The 17,462-nt window shown below is 41.7% G+C and overlaps 1 protein-coding gene across 11 annotated transcripts in view; it reads right to left on the bottom strand.

Moving 5' to 3' along the window:
* The window catches only part of TENM2 (teneurin transmembrane protein 2), a 536,125-nt gene that overhangs the window by 294,100 nt on the left and 224,563 nt on the right, over positions 1 to 17,462 (bottom strand). The window lies entirely within an intron of this gene.

Genomic DNA, 17,462 nt, shown 5'->3' on the forward strand with positions numbered 1-17,462 from the left:
AAAAAAGAAAGAAAAAGGCACTTGAAATATGTTGTCACAACTATTTACAAACTAAATATTATAATATCCCCATTTAAGATATGAGAAATCAGGCTTGGCAAAGTCAAGCAACCGTTCAAGGATTTAAACCCCGAGCTCTGTCTTATACTGAAGTCTGCACTCTTAAGCGTCATCCTAAACTGTCTATCTTGAGCCTTCTTTCTGGGCTGTTTTCCCCTTTCACTTGCCTCCTGTTCTGAGACCACCCCTCCAGGTCATTTTTTATTTTCCGCATCCTTTTTTTCTTTAAATTGAAGTATAGTTGATTTACAATGTTGTGTTACTTTCAGGTGTACAGCACAATGATTATATATACATACATATCTATATGTATGTATATGTGTATATATTCTTTTTCAGATTCTTTTCCATTATAGGTTATTACAAGACATTGAACATAGTTCCCTGTGCTATACAGTAAATCCTTGTTGGTCATCTATTTTATATATAGTAGTGTATATCTGTTAATCCCAAACTTCTAATTTATCTCTCCCGCCCCCACCCCCCCAACCCTTTCCCCTTTGGTAACCACAAGTTTGCTTTCGAGATCACAGTTCTTTCTTTGGAAATATCTTTGTCTGCCAATTGAACAAGGTGCCCCTTGTCTAGAACTATGGTATGTCAACAGGATAATGCACTGTACTGTTAACCCTTAATAGAACCCTTCCTCAGGGGTCAGGAGCCTGTCACTCTAAGGACACATCAAAGACTATCAATTTTCCCACAACAGATTTTCTCCCTCTTATGTGTGCCATTTACGAAACTTCAAAGGTGCCGTGCCACACCTTGTTTAAAATGATGACTCGTCTTCTGGAAAATCTAGCGGATTTCAAAGCATGGGTTCAGTAGAGTCTAGAGTCTGAGCAGGTGGAGGCTGGGGGCTGTGTCTTATTTTGTACCTTGTTCATCTTTATGGTCCCAGGACCCAACGCCAGTTCAGCATGTAGGGGCGACTTGAATGAATAAATGAAGCTCCCTCATTGTTTTATGTATTTATTCAGTATCAATTCTAAGATTTTAAAATGTTGTACAGGTATTTCCCTTCCCTTCAAGTTTTCTTTAGGTGCAATTATATTTATGGACCACACACACTATGTGTCATAATGCTAAATATTTTACTTGAAACTAAATCTCACGTTGACCCTATGAAGTGAATACTATTTTTACTTTAGTTTTACCAACAAGAAAACTGAAGCCCAGAGTTAGCACGCGGTGTCACTGGGCCTTAAACTCCGGTCTGCCTGACGCTAAAAGCTCTAACGGGACTTACTACACCACATTCTCCTTGCATAGGGTGGTTAGCAGGCTTTCCCAGTGGGATTGAGGCAAGATCATTGTCCTTACAAATATTTGTATCTTGGCTGCTTCCAGATAAAACTTTGGAAGTATTTTAATTCTTGACAAAGATCAAAGGAGCCTGAGATCACTGACAACCATGTCAGAAAATGAGTATCTGATTAGTGAATTATTTAGCATGGCTAACATCAAAATAAACAACCAGTACTTAAAACTTTATTTGCGCTATAAGAATGTTCAATGGTCTGAACACAGCCAAGAGGTTTGATTCTATAAATAAGGTTTGTACTCCTTGTCCAATAGATGTCTTTGAATGCTCCTGATAAAAAGAGCCTTTGGAAGAGGAGGCAGTCTAAAGGAGGCACTTTGGAGCAAGATTCATCTGGATCGGAGTCCTGGCAGTGCCATTCCTGGACAAGGAAGTTCATGTAAGTTACCTTGACAGCCTCCATCTCCTCATCAGTAAAATAGAGTAAAGTGGGAGTAATAATAGCACAGGTTGTTGTGGGGATTACACCCCATCATGTAGGACGAGCACATAACCAAGGGTGTGTTTCATCGTAAGTGCTCGATGCCCTACAAATAGCATTGATTCTTAATTCTTCAGAGAATATAAGGAGCAGTTCTTCAGAGAATATAAAACCATGAGTTTTACATTTAAAGCTTGACAAACGTTGAGCAAACACCTGAAGAGTTCTCCAAATCACTAAATAATAGTCCACTGCCTTATAATTAAGCTAGAACATATGCACACCAGAAAGCCAGGGTGGTGGAAGAACTCTGGGATTTGACTTAGAACTACTTCAAGTTTACTTCTTGGACAATTCTCCAAAAGTGGGTAGTAAAAACAGGGAATCAAACTTAAAGGAATATACAGACATTGTAAGCCATCATTAATGAGTGTTTACAAATATACAAACACCAGTTTTCACTCCAACAGAGATCTCACCTATTGCCCTGGCTTCAGTCATCATGGATGGGGCTGGAGTCCCCAGATCTCCACTTCTAGCTCAAGTTCTTTCCTGAGACCCACATTCCAATTGTGTATTGGGCATCGCTTCCTCTACATTCCTTAACTCTCTTGAGCAAGTTACAACCAAACACGGACTCTCTTCCTTCCCCTCCCCAGTCACACTCCCCCGACTCCTGTTATTCCCAGTCGTCTAGGACACAATCGTCATCTTCACCTCCTCCTTTCCCTCATCTTCTCCTACACAATGGGTTAAAGATCCCTTTCATTTTATTTCTGAAAACTTCTCCCACCAACCCTCTCCTTCATCCTTCTGCTACTTCTCTTCCCAAACCACGAACTCCATCATGCCCTCACTTATAAATCCCTAGGGATTTTCCAGTACTTAGAAGAGGAAACCCAAATCTCAATACGGGACCACACTCTTACAACCACCCCTCACCCTCTTCAGCCTCATCTCCAACCTTATGCTTCCAGCTCCCATGAACTCCATACTTCAGCCACACCAAACAGACACAGTGCTCCTTAACTAGTCTGTTCATGCCACTGTGCCTCTGTGGATGATGTGTAATGCTTTCTGGAATGGCTTTTCTTGTTCTTTCCCACCCATCCCACCCCACCCAATGCCTACTCACCTGCCAACGACCCACCTCGGAAACCTATTCCAACATTCCCCCCAACCCCAAGCACCCCATCACTTTGTGCACTCAAGAAGCTATTTATATACTTGTTTATATATATATATATATGTGTGTGTATATATATGTGTGTGTGTGTGTGCATATATATGTATATATGTATATACAAACAATACTTATATAAATAATATATAACATATTATATACTATGTTGTTATGTAAATATGTTTAATGTGTCTGTCCCAAACCAAACTTACACTTGACAGTGGTATTACTATCTTGGTACTTCCAGAATCTAAACATCAGGGCCTCAACATCAGTCATATTTGTGGACAGAATCAATAAAGTGAAAACAGGAATGTTTTAGCAACATGAGAGAAATCACAAGATGAAGATTAAGAAGTTTAAATTGACTTTAGTTATTTTTTAATGCACTCATTTATAAGAAATAATAGAAGAATATGATTATTATTTCTTATACAGTAAGTCTCCTACACATGAGCCTTCAAGTTGTGAACTTTCAAAGGTGCGAACACGTGTTTGCCTGTCCAATCACGTAAGTTAGTTCACGTGCCTCACGTACTTTGTCACACACGTGCATCCTCCACAAGTGGTTGTGCTTTTGTGTGCTTTATTGTACAATACTGTACAGAGTACAGTAGTACAGTACCTTTATTTCAAGCCCAGAACCTGTGCCATCAACGTCAGGCATGCGTGAAACTGCAGCCTGCCCTCTGTCTCCTGTTGCTGACGATCCTTCAGCTCTACCATCTCCCACCTCCTCTCCCTCTCCAGTCAGTAGCTCTTCTTGCCTGTTCACTCGATGCCAGCCCCTGTATGCCAGCTGTTGTACTGTACTACTGTACTTTTCAAGGTACTGTAAGATTAAAAATGTTTTATTTTTTGTGTTTTTTTTTTTCATGTATGATTTGTGTGAAAAGTATTATAAACCTATTACAGTACAGTACTATATAGCCGATTGTGTTAGTTGGGTACCCAGGCTAACTTTGCTGGACTTACGAACAAATTGGACTTATGAAAGAGCTCTCAGAACAGAACTCGTTTGTATGTAGGGACTTAACTGTATATGGGATTGCTTCATGAGATCCTAACACTGTCCCCTTGACAATCCAACCTATTTTTCATACTTCCTTCTAAAAAGAAAGTCAGATTATGTCACATGTCATCACCATCCCTTTCTCCAAGAAAGAAAGAAAGAAAGAAAGGAAGGAAGGAAGGAAGGAGGGAGGGAGGGAGGGAGGGAGGGGAAGGGAAGAAAAGAAGGAAGGAAAGTAAAAGAAAAGGCTTCCAATAATACTTAGAATAAAATCAGAAATCCTTCCCATGGCCTACAGTTCCCTGCATGATCTTCCCTCTGGCCACCTCTCCAACTGTATCTTCCTCCACTTTATCCTCCTCCCCTCCATGAGTTACACTGTCCTTTTGCTAGTCCTCGTCATATCACATCCAACATATTCCTGCCTCAGGGCCTTTGCACTTGCTGTTCCCTTTGCCTGGAAATATCTGCACAATTCGTTTCTTCATATCAGTCAACATTCTGTTCCAGAGTCACTTTCCCAGAGAGATCTTTCCTGCCTCCCTTACTCTTTTCTCTGTCCTTCTGTATCCTGTTATAACTGCTTTATTCTTCTTCAGGGTATATGCATTTGTGCTATTTACTGTCTGCCTCCATCATTGGAACTGAATTTCTATGAAGTCCAAAATAATCAGGTTTGCCTGATGTGTTCATCACTGTATCCTAACATCTAGAATAGAGCCTGGCACAAAGAGGGAAGTCAACAAATCTTTGTTGAGTGAAAGACCTGCAACGTTCCCAAGGCCAAAATCATGAATGCTAAAAGGACAATACTGTGAACATTTTGAATTTTGAAATTAGGATTCCTTCTGCCATGTTGATTCTTATTTTCCAAGCAGATTTATAAGTCTGCATAGTTCATACACGCAAGTGTCTATATTTATACATACAAGGCCAGATCCTGCCACAGACCAAAAACAACCTGTGTACTTTGTGGCACTGTCTTATCTTTTTCAGGATACATCTCTCAGGCCGCTCATTGGTACTGTGGTGTCTCTAATGATCATTGTTAAATGAAACTCATTTAGTTATCACATCCCTTGTTTCTAGTTTCTGGTCCTTAGAATTATTAAACCAGAGTACCAAAGATACGTAGTCTCCTCACACAATACAGTTACACCCTGGTGTTAGGAATCTCTAGAAGATTACATTCAGCAAATAAAAAAAGAAAGATTCTAAAGAAGCGATCTATAGAGTACGTCCCATAAATACCTGCTTTAGGATCACTTGAAGGCTCTGCTAGAAAAGTACAAATTCCTGGGCTGCATCCAGACCTAGGCCTGGGGTCTGGGAGTGTATTGGTGAAGAAGCTTCCTAAGTGATTCTAATGTAGGATAAAGTTTAAGAAACTCTACCCTAACCATTTTTGCAACTTTCAAATACGTCTGACTTATCCAGAACACACTAGATGGTTACTAGATATATTTTTTTAAATGCAAGTTTTGAATGCTGATGTCTTTAGGAGTGAAATGTCATGTCAAAACTTATTTTCAAATGACTCAGCCAAAAGATCTCTCTATATATAGATACATAAGTCACATGTGGCAAAATGATAGCAATTGTTGAAACTAGGTGGTTTTTCTTATGTAGTACTATTCTTCCAACTTTTCTGAATGTTTGAAAATTTTCATAGTAACAAGTTGAAAAAATGCAAGCTCTGGGGCTTCCCTGGTGGCGCAGTGGTTGAGAGTCTGCCTGCCGATGCAGGGGACACGGGTTCGTGCCCCGGTCTGGGAAGATCCCACATGCCGCGGAGCGACTGGGCCCGTGAGCCATGGCCGCTGAGCCTGCGCGTCCGGAGCCTGTGCTCCGCAACGGGAGAGGCCACGGCAGTGAGAGGCCCGCGTACCGCAAAAAAAAAAAAAAAAGAAAAAAAAGAAAAAAGCAAGCTCTGATTCACCCAAAGGTCGCAGTCACATGAAGCAGGAATAAAGATAAATAAAATGAAGCAAGACCCACAAGGTGATGGTCTGGCCAGATGGTCAATGGGAGGACCTGGAAGGCTTAGGGAACTTCACCGGATTTTTCCTGAACTGGCTATTAAGACAGCTTTTCCCCCTCAGGGGCAGGCTGAGGGTGCTCCAAGGGATTATTTGTGATGCCCCAACCAAACGTCTTCCCAGCAGTCGGCCATGGAAGTAGCTCAGCTCAGGACTCCAGGCATCAGCAGAAATGTGTAGTTTCCAAATGCACTTGACATTTTTCAAGCACAACTCAATTGCTCTCAGAATCGGCCACTTGTGCCTCGGAAAGGAAAGGCAAATGAGGGGCCCCTAAAGTGCTGTCCTTGGAGTTTGCTAACACTTGAGAGGAGAGAGAAAATCAGCCCTTGATGTTGCACAAAAAATAATACTTCTTTTTTTGTGTGCATATGTCTTTCCTTCGTAGCCACGTGGGTTATCAAAGCTTCAGTCCCGGGAGCCAGCATCCTGCTCGGCACAGGTTAGGGGCTCAGAGGCTGGCTGTCAAATTGAGTAGTGAAACTAAGGAAGGATGGTCCCTGTCTGTCCTCTGTTCTGTACCCTCGGTCCCAGTGAGTTCTTAGAGTAAACTGATCATCACTTCACCCTAAACTATCTATCTTTTTAGTACATGTCACCACTTCTCCTCTTGTGAAGACAAAACTATTTAATAAAAACTATGAGAGAGCACGCAAACCTAACAGCCATTCCCCCATGCGCCTTACATGACAGCAAAGGCATGTACTTTTGAGGCAGAATCTTGGCAAACCAGGCTTTTGCTTCAGATTGGCTTAGAAAATTAAGGGCATACATTTTTCTCTGATGAAACAACCATGGAAGATTTTAAAAAGAAGTCTAACAAACAAGAAACTCATGCCTCACATCCATGTAAGAAGGACCCCATCAATTAAAAACACCGTGCATTTTTTAAAAAACATCATTATTGGAGTATAATTGCTTTACAATGGTGTGTTAGTTTCTGCTGTATAACAAAGTGAGTCAGCTATACATATACATATATCCCCATATCTCCTCCCTCTTGCGTCTCCCTCCCACCCTCCCTATCCCACCCCTCTAGGTGGTCACAAAGCACCGAGCTGATCTCCCTGTGCTATGCGGCTGCTTCCCACTAGCTTTCTATTTTACATTTGGTAGTGTATATATGTCCGTGCCACTCTCTCACTTCGTCCCAGCTTACCCTTCCCCCTCCCCATGTCCTCAAGTCCATTCTCTACGTCTGTGTCTTTATTCCTGTCCTGCCCCTAGGTTTATCAGAACCATTTTTTTGATTCCATATATATGTGTTAGCATATGGTATTTGTTTTTCTCTTTCTGACTGACTTCACTCTGTATGACAGACTCTAGGTCCATCCACCTCACTACAAATAACTCAATTTCGTTACTTTTTATGGCTGAGTAATATTCCATTGTATACATGTTCCACATATTCTTTATCCATTCATCTGTCGATGGACACTTAGGTTGCTTCTGTGTCCTGGCTATGGTAAATAGAGCTGCAATGAACATTGTGGTACATGACACTTTTTGAATTATGATTTTCTCAGGGTATATGTCCAGTAGTGGGATTGCTGGGTCGTATGGTAGCTCTAGTTTTAGTTTTTTAAGGAACCTCCATACTGTTCTCGATAGTGGCTGTATCAATTCACATTCCCACCAACAGTGCAAGAGGGTTCCCTTTTCTCCACACCCTCTCCAGCATTTATTATTTGTAGATTTTTTGATGATGTCCATTCTGACCGGTGTGAGGTGATACCTCATTGCAGTTTTGATTTGCATTTCTCTAAGGATTAGTGATGTTGAGCATCCTTTCATGTGTCTGTTGGCAATCTGCATGTCTTCTTTGGAGAAATGTCTATTTAGGTCTTCTGCCCATTTTTGGATTGGGTTGTTTGTTTTTTGATATTGAGCTGCATGAGCTGCTTGTATATTTCACTGTGCATTTTTATTTTATTCTTGCGATAGAGATGGAGTTTGACGGATCTAGAGCAGAAGCTTTGAGAAGCAGTGGCTGGCTAAATTACTTGAGGCCCCAACAAAAGATTTCTCTTCCTTCTCTCCTGAGTCAGTTGTGAATAAACTCATTCATTAACCTGAAAACCTACCAAAGAAACAAAGAAACAAATATGGAAAATCCCTTAACACCAAGTACCATTTTGTTTTCCAGTTTGCAACCAGTGGGATCCTAGGAGGCAGTCTCCCTCTTTTTTCTTGGTTTAGCTGTATTCCCAGGGTGAAATCCCAGCAGGGCTTCGAAAAAGAAATGTACTAGAGAAACAACTGTACAGAGGTCAAGTTTTTGTTTCCTTCCTCTCGCTCTCTCTCAATCTGGATCCTGCTCTCTCATCACAGAGCACCATGCAACTAACCAGGACGACTAATGACAACAGTGCAGCCGCTGTCTTTGCTCATGAAGTCAGCTGCAGCCAACGTTCTCCTTGAAACCGAGTGAACGCCTTGAATGGTCTCCAGGTAGCACCGTGTGCAAAAAAGCAGCTCTGGTTATCAGGGAAACCAGGTATTGATTGTTGCTCTACCAAGAAAACTGACTTCTCCAGAAAATAAACTCAGACGTATTCACAGTAGTGGATGAAAGTATGGATACGCCATCCATTAATCCCTGAAAGATTCTGAATATCATACAGGCTGTTGCTGAAATATGATAAAAAGCCAGAGAAAGGAGAGAGGCAGAAGTGCACCAGGAGTGGGGGCGTGGTGATCAGTACAGGAGATCCCATCCCATCTCACTGGCACTGGCCATGCCCTTCAAAGCACCAGGTTTATTGTGTGTAAAGGAGTTAGTTTAATAAAGAGGCAGCCCATATATATGTGTTAGCATATGGTATTTGTTTTTCTCTTTCTGACTTAGGGGGAAGGGTAAGCTGGGATGAAGTGAGAGAGTGGCATGGACATATGTACACTACCAAACGTAAAATAGATAGCTAGTGGGAAGCAGCCGCATAGCACAGGGAGATCAGCTCGGTGCTTTGTGACCGCCTGGAGGGGTGGGATAGGGAGGGTGGGAGGGAAACGCCAGAGGGAGGGGATTTGAGGATATATGTATGCATATAGCTGATTCACTTTGTTATACAGCAGAAACTAACACTCCATTGTACATCAATTATACTCCAATAAAGATGGTAAAGGAAAAAATTAAAAATTAAAAAAGAAATTAAAAAAAAAGAGGCAGCCCATAAAGGGTACTGTAGCATGTAACGTTGCTATAATTAGATTTTCAGGAGATATGATAAAAGGTTTAGCTGGAGAGAGGTTAAATAACCACCACACTTTCTGGCACCGCTATTATGCTCTCCAATCTGAGAAGGAATGGTGGTGGTAGAGGGGAAACTCGAATGGTGGGTGAGATGGGGGGCGGAGAGAGAGAGAAGGGAGAGAGAGACACACATAGGGCATGCAGAGAAAGAGAAAATAGAAAAAGAGAGAAGCTTCCAGGATGAGATGGAAAAACCATGAGATAATGAGAAAGATGATGTTGGATACCATACTGTTCAGCCACTATTTATTTATTTATTTATTACCCGTGCCGCGCAGCATGTGGGATCTTAGTTCCCCAATCAGGGATCGAACCCACACTCCTGCATTAGAAGCACGGAGTCTTAACCACTGGACCCCCAGGGAAGCCCCCCAGCCACTTTTTGAATAGCAAAACTAAGCAATCTTTTAAGCGTCCTGCTTTTATTTTCCTATTTGCAAATGTAAGAGGTACACATTATAAAAAGAAAAAACAAGTATATAAGTCAAAAAAAAAAAAAAAAAACAGAAAGCAGAGGTCTCCCATACTCTGAGAGAGAGACTGGTAAACATTTGATGTTTAGAGTCAGACTTTTTCCCTACATATAAACATTCTCTTATTATTAGTAGTAATTTAATTCTTTTTGAAACCAGTAAGATATTGAGCGTACAGATTCTGAACTTGGACAACCAGGGTTTGGATCCTGGCATTGGGCAAGTTACTTACCCCTCTAAGTCCCTGTGGTCTCACCTTTAAAGTGAAAGATGGCTAGTACCTACTTTATAGGCTTGTTAGAGGGATTGGATGAATTTATTTACGTGAAAGCCTTAACACTGAGCTTGACGTCCAGTGAGTGATCAATAAATGTAGCTATTAATCGCTTGAAGGCAGGAATCATGTATATCTTGCTCTTTACTAGATCTCCTTGACCTACGCAGTGCCCAGCTCATTTAAAATATATGTAAAATGAATGCGTTGTCCTAATTAGCACAGTGACTACAGCTGGCAGCTCCACCCCTCAAACATAATTTTATTAGGAAGGGAAGGAATGGAGGACATCACTAATATGTTTCTTCTCCTCTTCCGGTTGGGAAATTATGCTTGGGTTGAGAAGTGAACTGTTGCTTTAAAAACAAAACTTTAAAAATGTTTAAAAAAACGGCTACTTCCCAAGTTTGAAGAAGCAGCCAATAACCCAATTAGTATAATGAAAAGCCCATTTCATATCGTGAGTCCCGAAGCTTAGACTCAAACCAATTTTGATGCAATGAGAAATAGGCTTTCAAGGTTTCTGATCCCTGAACCTTTTAGATCAGAGGGGACCGTCATTACATTTGCATATGCCATGAACAACAGGAAGATCCTCTATTTTGCCCTCTTCAAAATGTGCAGTCATACCAAAAATACTCACAGCTGGAATAATTAGCAACTCAATTTATTGCCTTCCATTTTCTAAATAGAAGCTTGATATTTAAATAGCGTCACACTGTGATATAACATAGCCTTTCTCATGGCGACACTTTGTTTTTCTTTTCCCCCTATGAAATGATATGCTGTTCAGCGTGACAGGCAAGATCTCAGGAGGTCACTAAAGAAACCTGGTGTTTTGTGAGCAAATCCATTTCAGAGTCTTTGGGATGAGATGAGGAGTCGTCCCCCTCCCTCAAACCGCCCCCCACCCCCGCCAGTTGTTCACTCCTTGACTTTTTTCAAGTTAATTGGTAAGAGTCTTAATATAGTCGAGCAGAAAAAAACAAAGACTTCTGACTTTGACTTCAGACTTGACCTTGAATCCACCATACACTATAATATGGGAGTGTAGAGACAGCCATTTGAAATAGACTTGCATTTGTGCTCAGTGGCAGCCAGAGGTGGATGAAGAGAGAAGGCATGCCATCAGATACAATCAAGGAGCAGAATGACTTCTCCCACTGCGTTTGCTGCCTGTACCATTCAGAGAGTCAAAGAATTTTCGAGCTGGAAGGAACCTTAAGAGTATGTCCCTTTATCATATTCTGCTTCACGCTATTACATCTGTCCTGTGTGTTTGCCTTGTCTCTCCAGTCAAATTACAAGCTTCTCTAGGGCAGGTCCTAGATCTTTTGCTTCCTAGTATTCTTCTCTGTTCATAGTGTGTGTTCACAAATGTCTGCTGAAGGAACACACAAATTACGGTTTAATGGAAAATATACAGGCTTTGGAGTGAGGAACATCTGGATTGAAATCTCAACTCCATGAGGAGCTGCATGATGTTGGGAATGCCAAATAATCTCTCTGAGCCTCAGATGCCTCCTCTAAAGGATGGGTAAATAATAATATGTACATTACAGAACTGTTGGAAGGGCTGAAAGAGGTAATATAATTTGTGAGCACAGAAGCTGGCCTACAGGAGGTGTTTAATACATGTATGTATTGTATTTTTTCCTCATCCCTGGAAAGAATATCTAAAATATGAAGTTATGAGTCAACCGATATTTATTGGGCACATGGATACAATGGTGAATTAAGTCCTTACCCTCATGGGGAATTTCTAATTAGAGAGACAGACCAAATAAAACTCAAGTCTGAGTAAACCAATAAATACATGAAATAATTACAAAGTGTGAGAAGTACTATGAAGGAAACAAAGAACGAAGAGAAAATGTGGGACGCCATTAGTGTGGTCGCTCCTCTCTGAGGAGATGATCAAAAAGAGGAGGTCTGAAGATAAGAAACGGGTAATCAAACGGTAAAAAGAGCATCCCAGGCAAAGGAAATGTATGTGCAAAGGTCCTGAGGTGGGAAAGATTGAATTTTTGAGGATATGAATGAAGAACAGTGTGGATCACTGTGTCATGATCCAGGGGCTAAGTGGTAGGAAGAAGAAGTTGGCCCAATGGAAGACTATATTATGCATGGTTTTGAGAGCAAGGAATTTGGATTTTAGTCCAAATACAGAGGGTTTTAAACTTTATCTTCTCTGTGAACAAAGGAAGCAGATTTAGGAACATTCAAACTTGAAAATAACTATGGGTAGAAGAGACTCATGGGAATTCAGTCTAGTCCTCTATGATGAAAAGGCCTGGCTGTCTTCTTTGCCATCTGCCTTGAGGGTTTGGGTTTTCCTCCAGAATATTCTAGCCACCCCTTAACATGGCACCTATTACTCTATCGGCATGTGGATATAATTAGATATCTTAAGGTGAACATGAGCAAACACAATTCCTGATTTTCACTCCAAACTATCCTTCTCTTCAGGCTTCACCCACATTGGTTAAAGAAGCCATCACCCATCAGCTGGACAGGTGCCATCCCCAGGAAGCAGACTCTAGGAAGAAACATCTGCATACAGAAACTTTATTAGCAAGTGCTCTTGGGAGTGACAGAAGCAGGCTGGGCGGAGGGAGAAACTGAACAGGGATGCTGTTGCAAAGCGCGAGCTCTGGAGCTGGGATGCCTCTGCGGAGCGGTTTCAATTTGGGCTGCAGGATTTGGGCCTTAATAACCTCACCTGGACCAGTCATTAGATGTGGGCTGTCCACAGGGATGTAACCTTGGGCGCAGGGTGTCTGTCTTTAGCTGAAGTTCAGTCTCTAGCTGAAGTTCAATCTCAGAGAGGGACTTGGCTGAGATCTGTTGGCAGGGGAGAGGCGTGCTCCAGTTTCAGAGGGTGGCATCTGGGTGAGCACCATACCATACACGACACTAGGCTTCACTAGGGTTCCTGTCCTTCCCTCACACCTGATCCATCGTCAGTCGATTTCCTTTCTGCCTCCAATCCATCCTCTTCTCACCACTTATACCTCTGTATCACCTCGCGCCTGACCTACAGCATCCAGCAGCCTCTAAACAGGTCTCCCTTTTTCCACTTTGGACCTTTACATCCATCCTCCACTCAGGAGCCAGTCACTGTCTGCAAGCACAAGTCAAATCGCATTACTCTTCTGCTTAAAATCTGCCACTTCCTTTATACTTAGCAGTAATCCAGCTCCTTGCCATGGCTGACGAGGAACCTTGTTATGGCCTATCTCACCTCCTCCCAGCCTCCACTGACGCTGCTCCTGAGGCTTCGCCATCCTTTTCTGCTGTCCCTCAAAGAGGCCAGGCTTCTCTCCATCTCAGGGTATTCTCATTGTGTTTCCCTTGGTCTGAAATGTTCTTAGCTGAGATATCTGCATGGCTCCTCCTTCTGAGGTCTTTCAAGTCTCCTTTCAAAACTCACTTTCTCAGAAAGCCTTCCTTGATCAGTCCTTCCCACCCCATCATTTGATTATCCTCCCTGGCCTGAGGACCACCCCACTTCCTTGTTCATGGCAGTGGTGTAGAGACACAGCCCTCTCATCTGCTCAGCACTAATCCCTTTGAGTAGCTATCTTGTTTGTGCCTGTCTTACTGTCTGCTTCCCCAATGGCATGTACCTTCCTTAAGGGCCCAGAATGAAGTCTTCCTCACCACTGTATCCCCAGCCTCTGGAAGAGTGCCAGCAGATGTCTGGTGCTCGATCAATTTTTAGGAAACGAATAAAACCACGAGCCAATCTAGATCTTGAAAAGTTTATTTTCTGCTGACTGTAGGAAGCCATGAATTTCAAAGTTTCCTGTCTGCTCCCAGAGGCAACACTTCTATTTATTTATGCTGTAGCGTCTCCTTCAAGGCGTGCTCTGTCATTTTGGTTTTCAACGTTTTGGTAAACAAGACCATGTTTTCATTACGTCTACACGTGGTTATTTTAGATCCTTTGAGAAACCTTCACCTTTCTATTCTGAGGAGGCTTCTAGCACATTTTGTGAGAGCCTTCTCATTTTCTTGATCTGTCAAGCTAGAACCCTCCTCAACTTTTCTGTCATTCTTGAGGTACATTAGCCGTAATCACATCGACTATTTCCGCTGAGAACACACAATGGTTTAGGGAAATCGTGGGGTAATGCATTTTTTAGGCTTATTTCTAGGACCCCACTTAGTGATTCTGTACATTTTGCAGTCCTTCATTTCTCCCTTTTCACAGTAAACCCAATGGATGTATATATTCAGGCATTAGTTTACACTAATCTCAGGGCTAGTTCCTGGCTTATAACCAGGAGCCTCAGAGATAAAATTCGTGTAAGTCTGGAAGAATTTTTGGTAAATGTCTGTCACTTCTCTGCCCACCGATATACCGAGCAGTTTATCTTCATAGGTTTCATAGCTCTGCAAACATGGAGATTTCATTGTGTATTTTCTCTTCCAAATCACTTTTAAAAGAATATGATGAGAATGGATTTCATCTCTGAAACATCCTATGTTTACCCTCCACCACCCAGAGAAGAATCCATTTATCTTTCTCTTTTTCCTCCCTACCTCTGTAACAAAGGAGTCCTGCCTGAGACACCTTTTTTATTTCCTTATCTTTGGTGCTTCAGTGATCTCGGAAAAGCCTGAAGAGTTGCATTTACCATGATGCTGCACAGGGATCATGTGGACCATCTTTCAGATGTTAACATATTACCCACATGGATCCATTTACCAGCATTAATCAAATCACACGTGCTGATAGTTTCTGTCGTGCCCTCAAAGTTAGCCATTTGAGAGCATGTTTTGGAAACAGACATTTATTCCCTAGCGTTCTTCTTGGAAAAGACTGGAGCAAGAATCGGGTTCTCCAGACTACTTTGTCTCTCCCATGAGTAGATCTTTTAGACGGAGGGAGACACATGGATCCTCTAGCTGTTTTCCATTAATTAATTTTTTCTTCTACTGAGGTGAAATTTACATAACATAAAATTAACCATTTTAAGGTGTACAATTCTGTGGCACTTAGTGCATTCACAATGTCGTACAACCACCTCTATTTTGTTCCAAAATTTTTCATCACCCCAAAAGAAAACCCTGTCTCCATTAAGCAGCAACTCTCATTCCCTCTTCCCCCACCCCCAGCTCCGGGTAATCACTGATCTGATTTCTATCTCTATGGATTTCCCTATTCTGGATATTTCAGTTACTACATGGAATCATACAGCACATGACCTTTTGTGCCTGGCTTCTCTCACTTAGCATAATGTTTTCAAGGTGATCTCCACTGTAGCATTTATTAGTACATCATTACTTTTTTTGTGGCTGAATACTATTCCATCATATATATCATCAACCTTCAGTATCTGCAGGGGACTGGTGCCGGGACTCCACCTGGATACCAAAATCCGTGGATACTCAAGTCCCTTATATGAAATGGCAGAGTATTTGCATATAATTACATACATCCTCCTTTGAATTATCTCTAGATTACTTATATTACCTGGTACAATGTAAGTGCTATGTAAATAGTTGTAAATACAATATAAATGCTATGTAAATAGTTGCCAGTGCATCGCAAATTCAAGTTTTGCTTTTCGGAACTTTTGTTTTTCCAAATATTTTTGATTCACGGTTTGTCGACTCCACGGATGAAGAACTTGCGGACGTGGAGGGCCAACTGTATATGTGCCACATTTTGTTTATTCATTCATCCATTGATGGATATTTGTGTTGTCTCCATCTTTGGGCCATTGGGAATAGAGTTGCTCTGGACATTTGCAAGCAAGTATTTATTTAAGTACTTGTTTCCAGTGATTTGGAGGATTGCAGTTGCTGGGTCATATGGTAACTATGTTTAACTTTTTGAGAAACCTTTGGTTGGTTTCTAAATGTAGAGAATGGTGGTCCACATTGAACTCCTCAGCAAGGTTACATTCTGGTTGGCCCTAAACACTGTGTCAGACTCCTTGCATCCAACCCATGTCCTAAGCTTATTTTTGAAAACTTGAAATAAATTACAAAAACAAGAAGCATCACCAAAGAGCCAGGTAGCAGTATTTGCAGAAAGAGTAATCATACCTTACAAAATGCTTTAACACTCCCAACTCAATGGCTCTCATTTCAGGAAAGAGGCTATATTGAGAGCCTGGTAGGGTTTATATTCTAGGAAAGCTATCTTATCCCTTACATTTTTAAAAAAAAATTATTTTATTTTATTTATTTTTATTTTTGGCTGCATTGGGTCATCATTGCTGTGCACGGGCTTTTTCTAGTTGCAGTGAGTGGGGTCTACTCTTCGTTGCAGTGCGCAGGCATTTCATTGTGGTGGCTTCTCTTGTTGTGGAGCACGGGCTCTAGGCGTGCGGGCTTCAGTAGTTGTGGCATGCGGGCTCAGTAGTTGTAGCTCATGGGCTTAGTTGCTCCGTGGCATGTGGGATCTTCCCAGACCAGGGATCGAACCTGTGTCCCCTGCACTGGGAGGCAGATTCTTAACCACTGCACCACCAGGGAAGTCCCGTATCCCTGACATTTTTATTTGAAAAGCTTTCATTGTTAGCCCATGCTCTGAGCACTGTATTATAAGCAGTGCTTACTCATCAGGCCCAACTATTGCAGAACCTGGTAAATGAGTCTGCATATGGATGAATTTCAAAAGTTTAGGTGGAGAGAGATATTATATTTTATCTTTAAAGCAAAATTACAAAGTCCTTCTCTAGGAAGGGTTTGAAGAAACTCTGGGCTTCCTACTTCAGTCAGCGTCAGAGAAGGTCTGAAATGTAAGACTCAAAGTGTGTTCCTGGCTACCATCTGACCCAGCAATCCCACTACTGGGCATATACCTTAAGAAAACCATAATTCAAAAAGAGTCATGTATCACAATGTTCATTGCAGCTCTATTTACAATAGCCAGGACATGGAAGCAACCTAAGTGTCCATCAACAGATGAATGGATAAAGAAGATGTGGCACATATATACAATGGAATATTACTCAGCCACAGAAAGAAACAAAATTGAGTTATTTGTAGTGAGGTGGATGGACCTAGAGACTGTCATACAGAGTGAAGCAAGTCAGAAAGAGAAAAACAAATACCAGATGCTAACACATATATATGGAATCAAAAAAAACGGTTCTGATGAACCTAGAGGCAGAACAGGAATAAAGATGCAGACATAGAGAATGGACTTGAGGACATGGGAGGGGGAAGGGTAAGCTGGGATGAAGTGAGAGAGGGGCATGGACATATATACACTACCGAACGTAAAATAGATAGCTAGTGGGAAGCAGCTGCATGGCACAGGGAGATCAGCTCGGTGCTTTGTGTCCACCTGGGTGCTTTGTAGCCCACCCTAGAGGGGTGGGCTAGGGAGGGTGGAGGGAGATGCAAGAGGGAGGAGATATGGGGATATATGTATACGTATAGCTGATTCACTTTGTTATAC

This window comes from Mesoplodon bidens (assembly GCF_964165515.1).
Source record: "Mesoplodon bidens genome assembly, chromosome: 4".
Lineage (NCBI taxonomy): Eukaryota > Metazoa > Chordata > Mammalia > Artiodactyla > Ziphiidae > Mesoplodon > Mesoplodon bidens.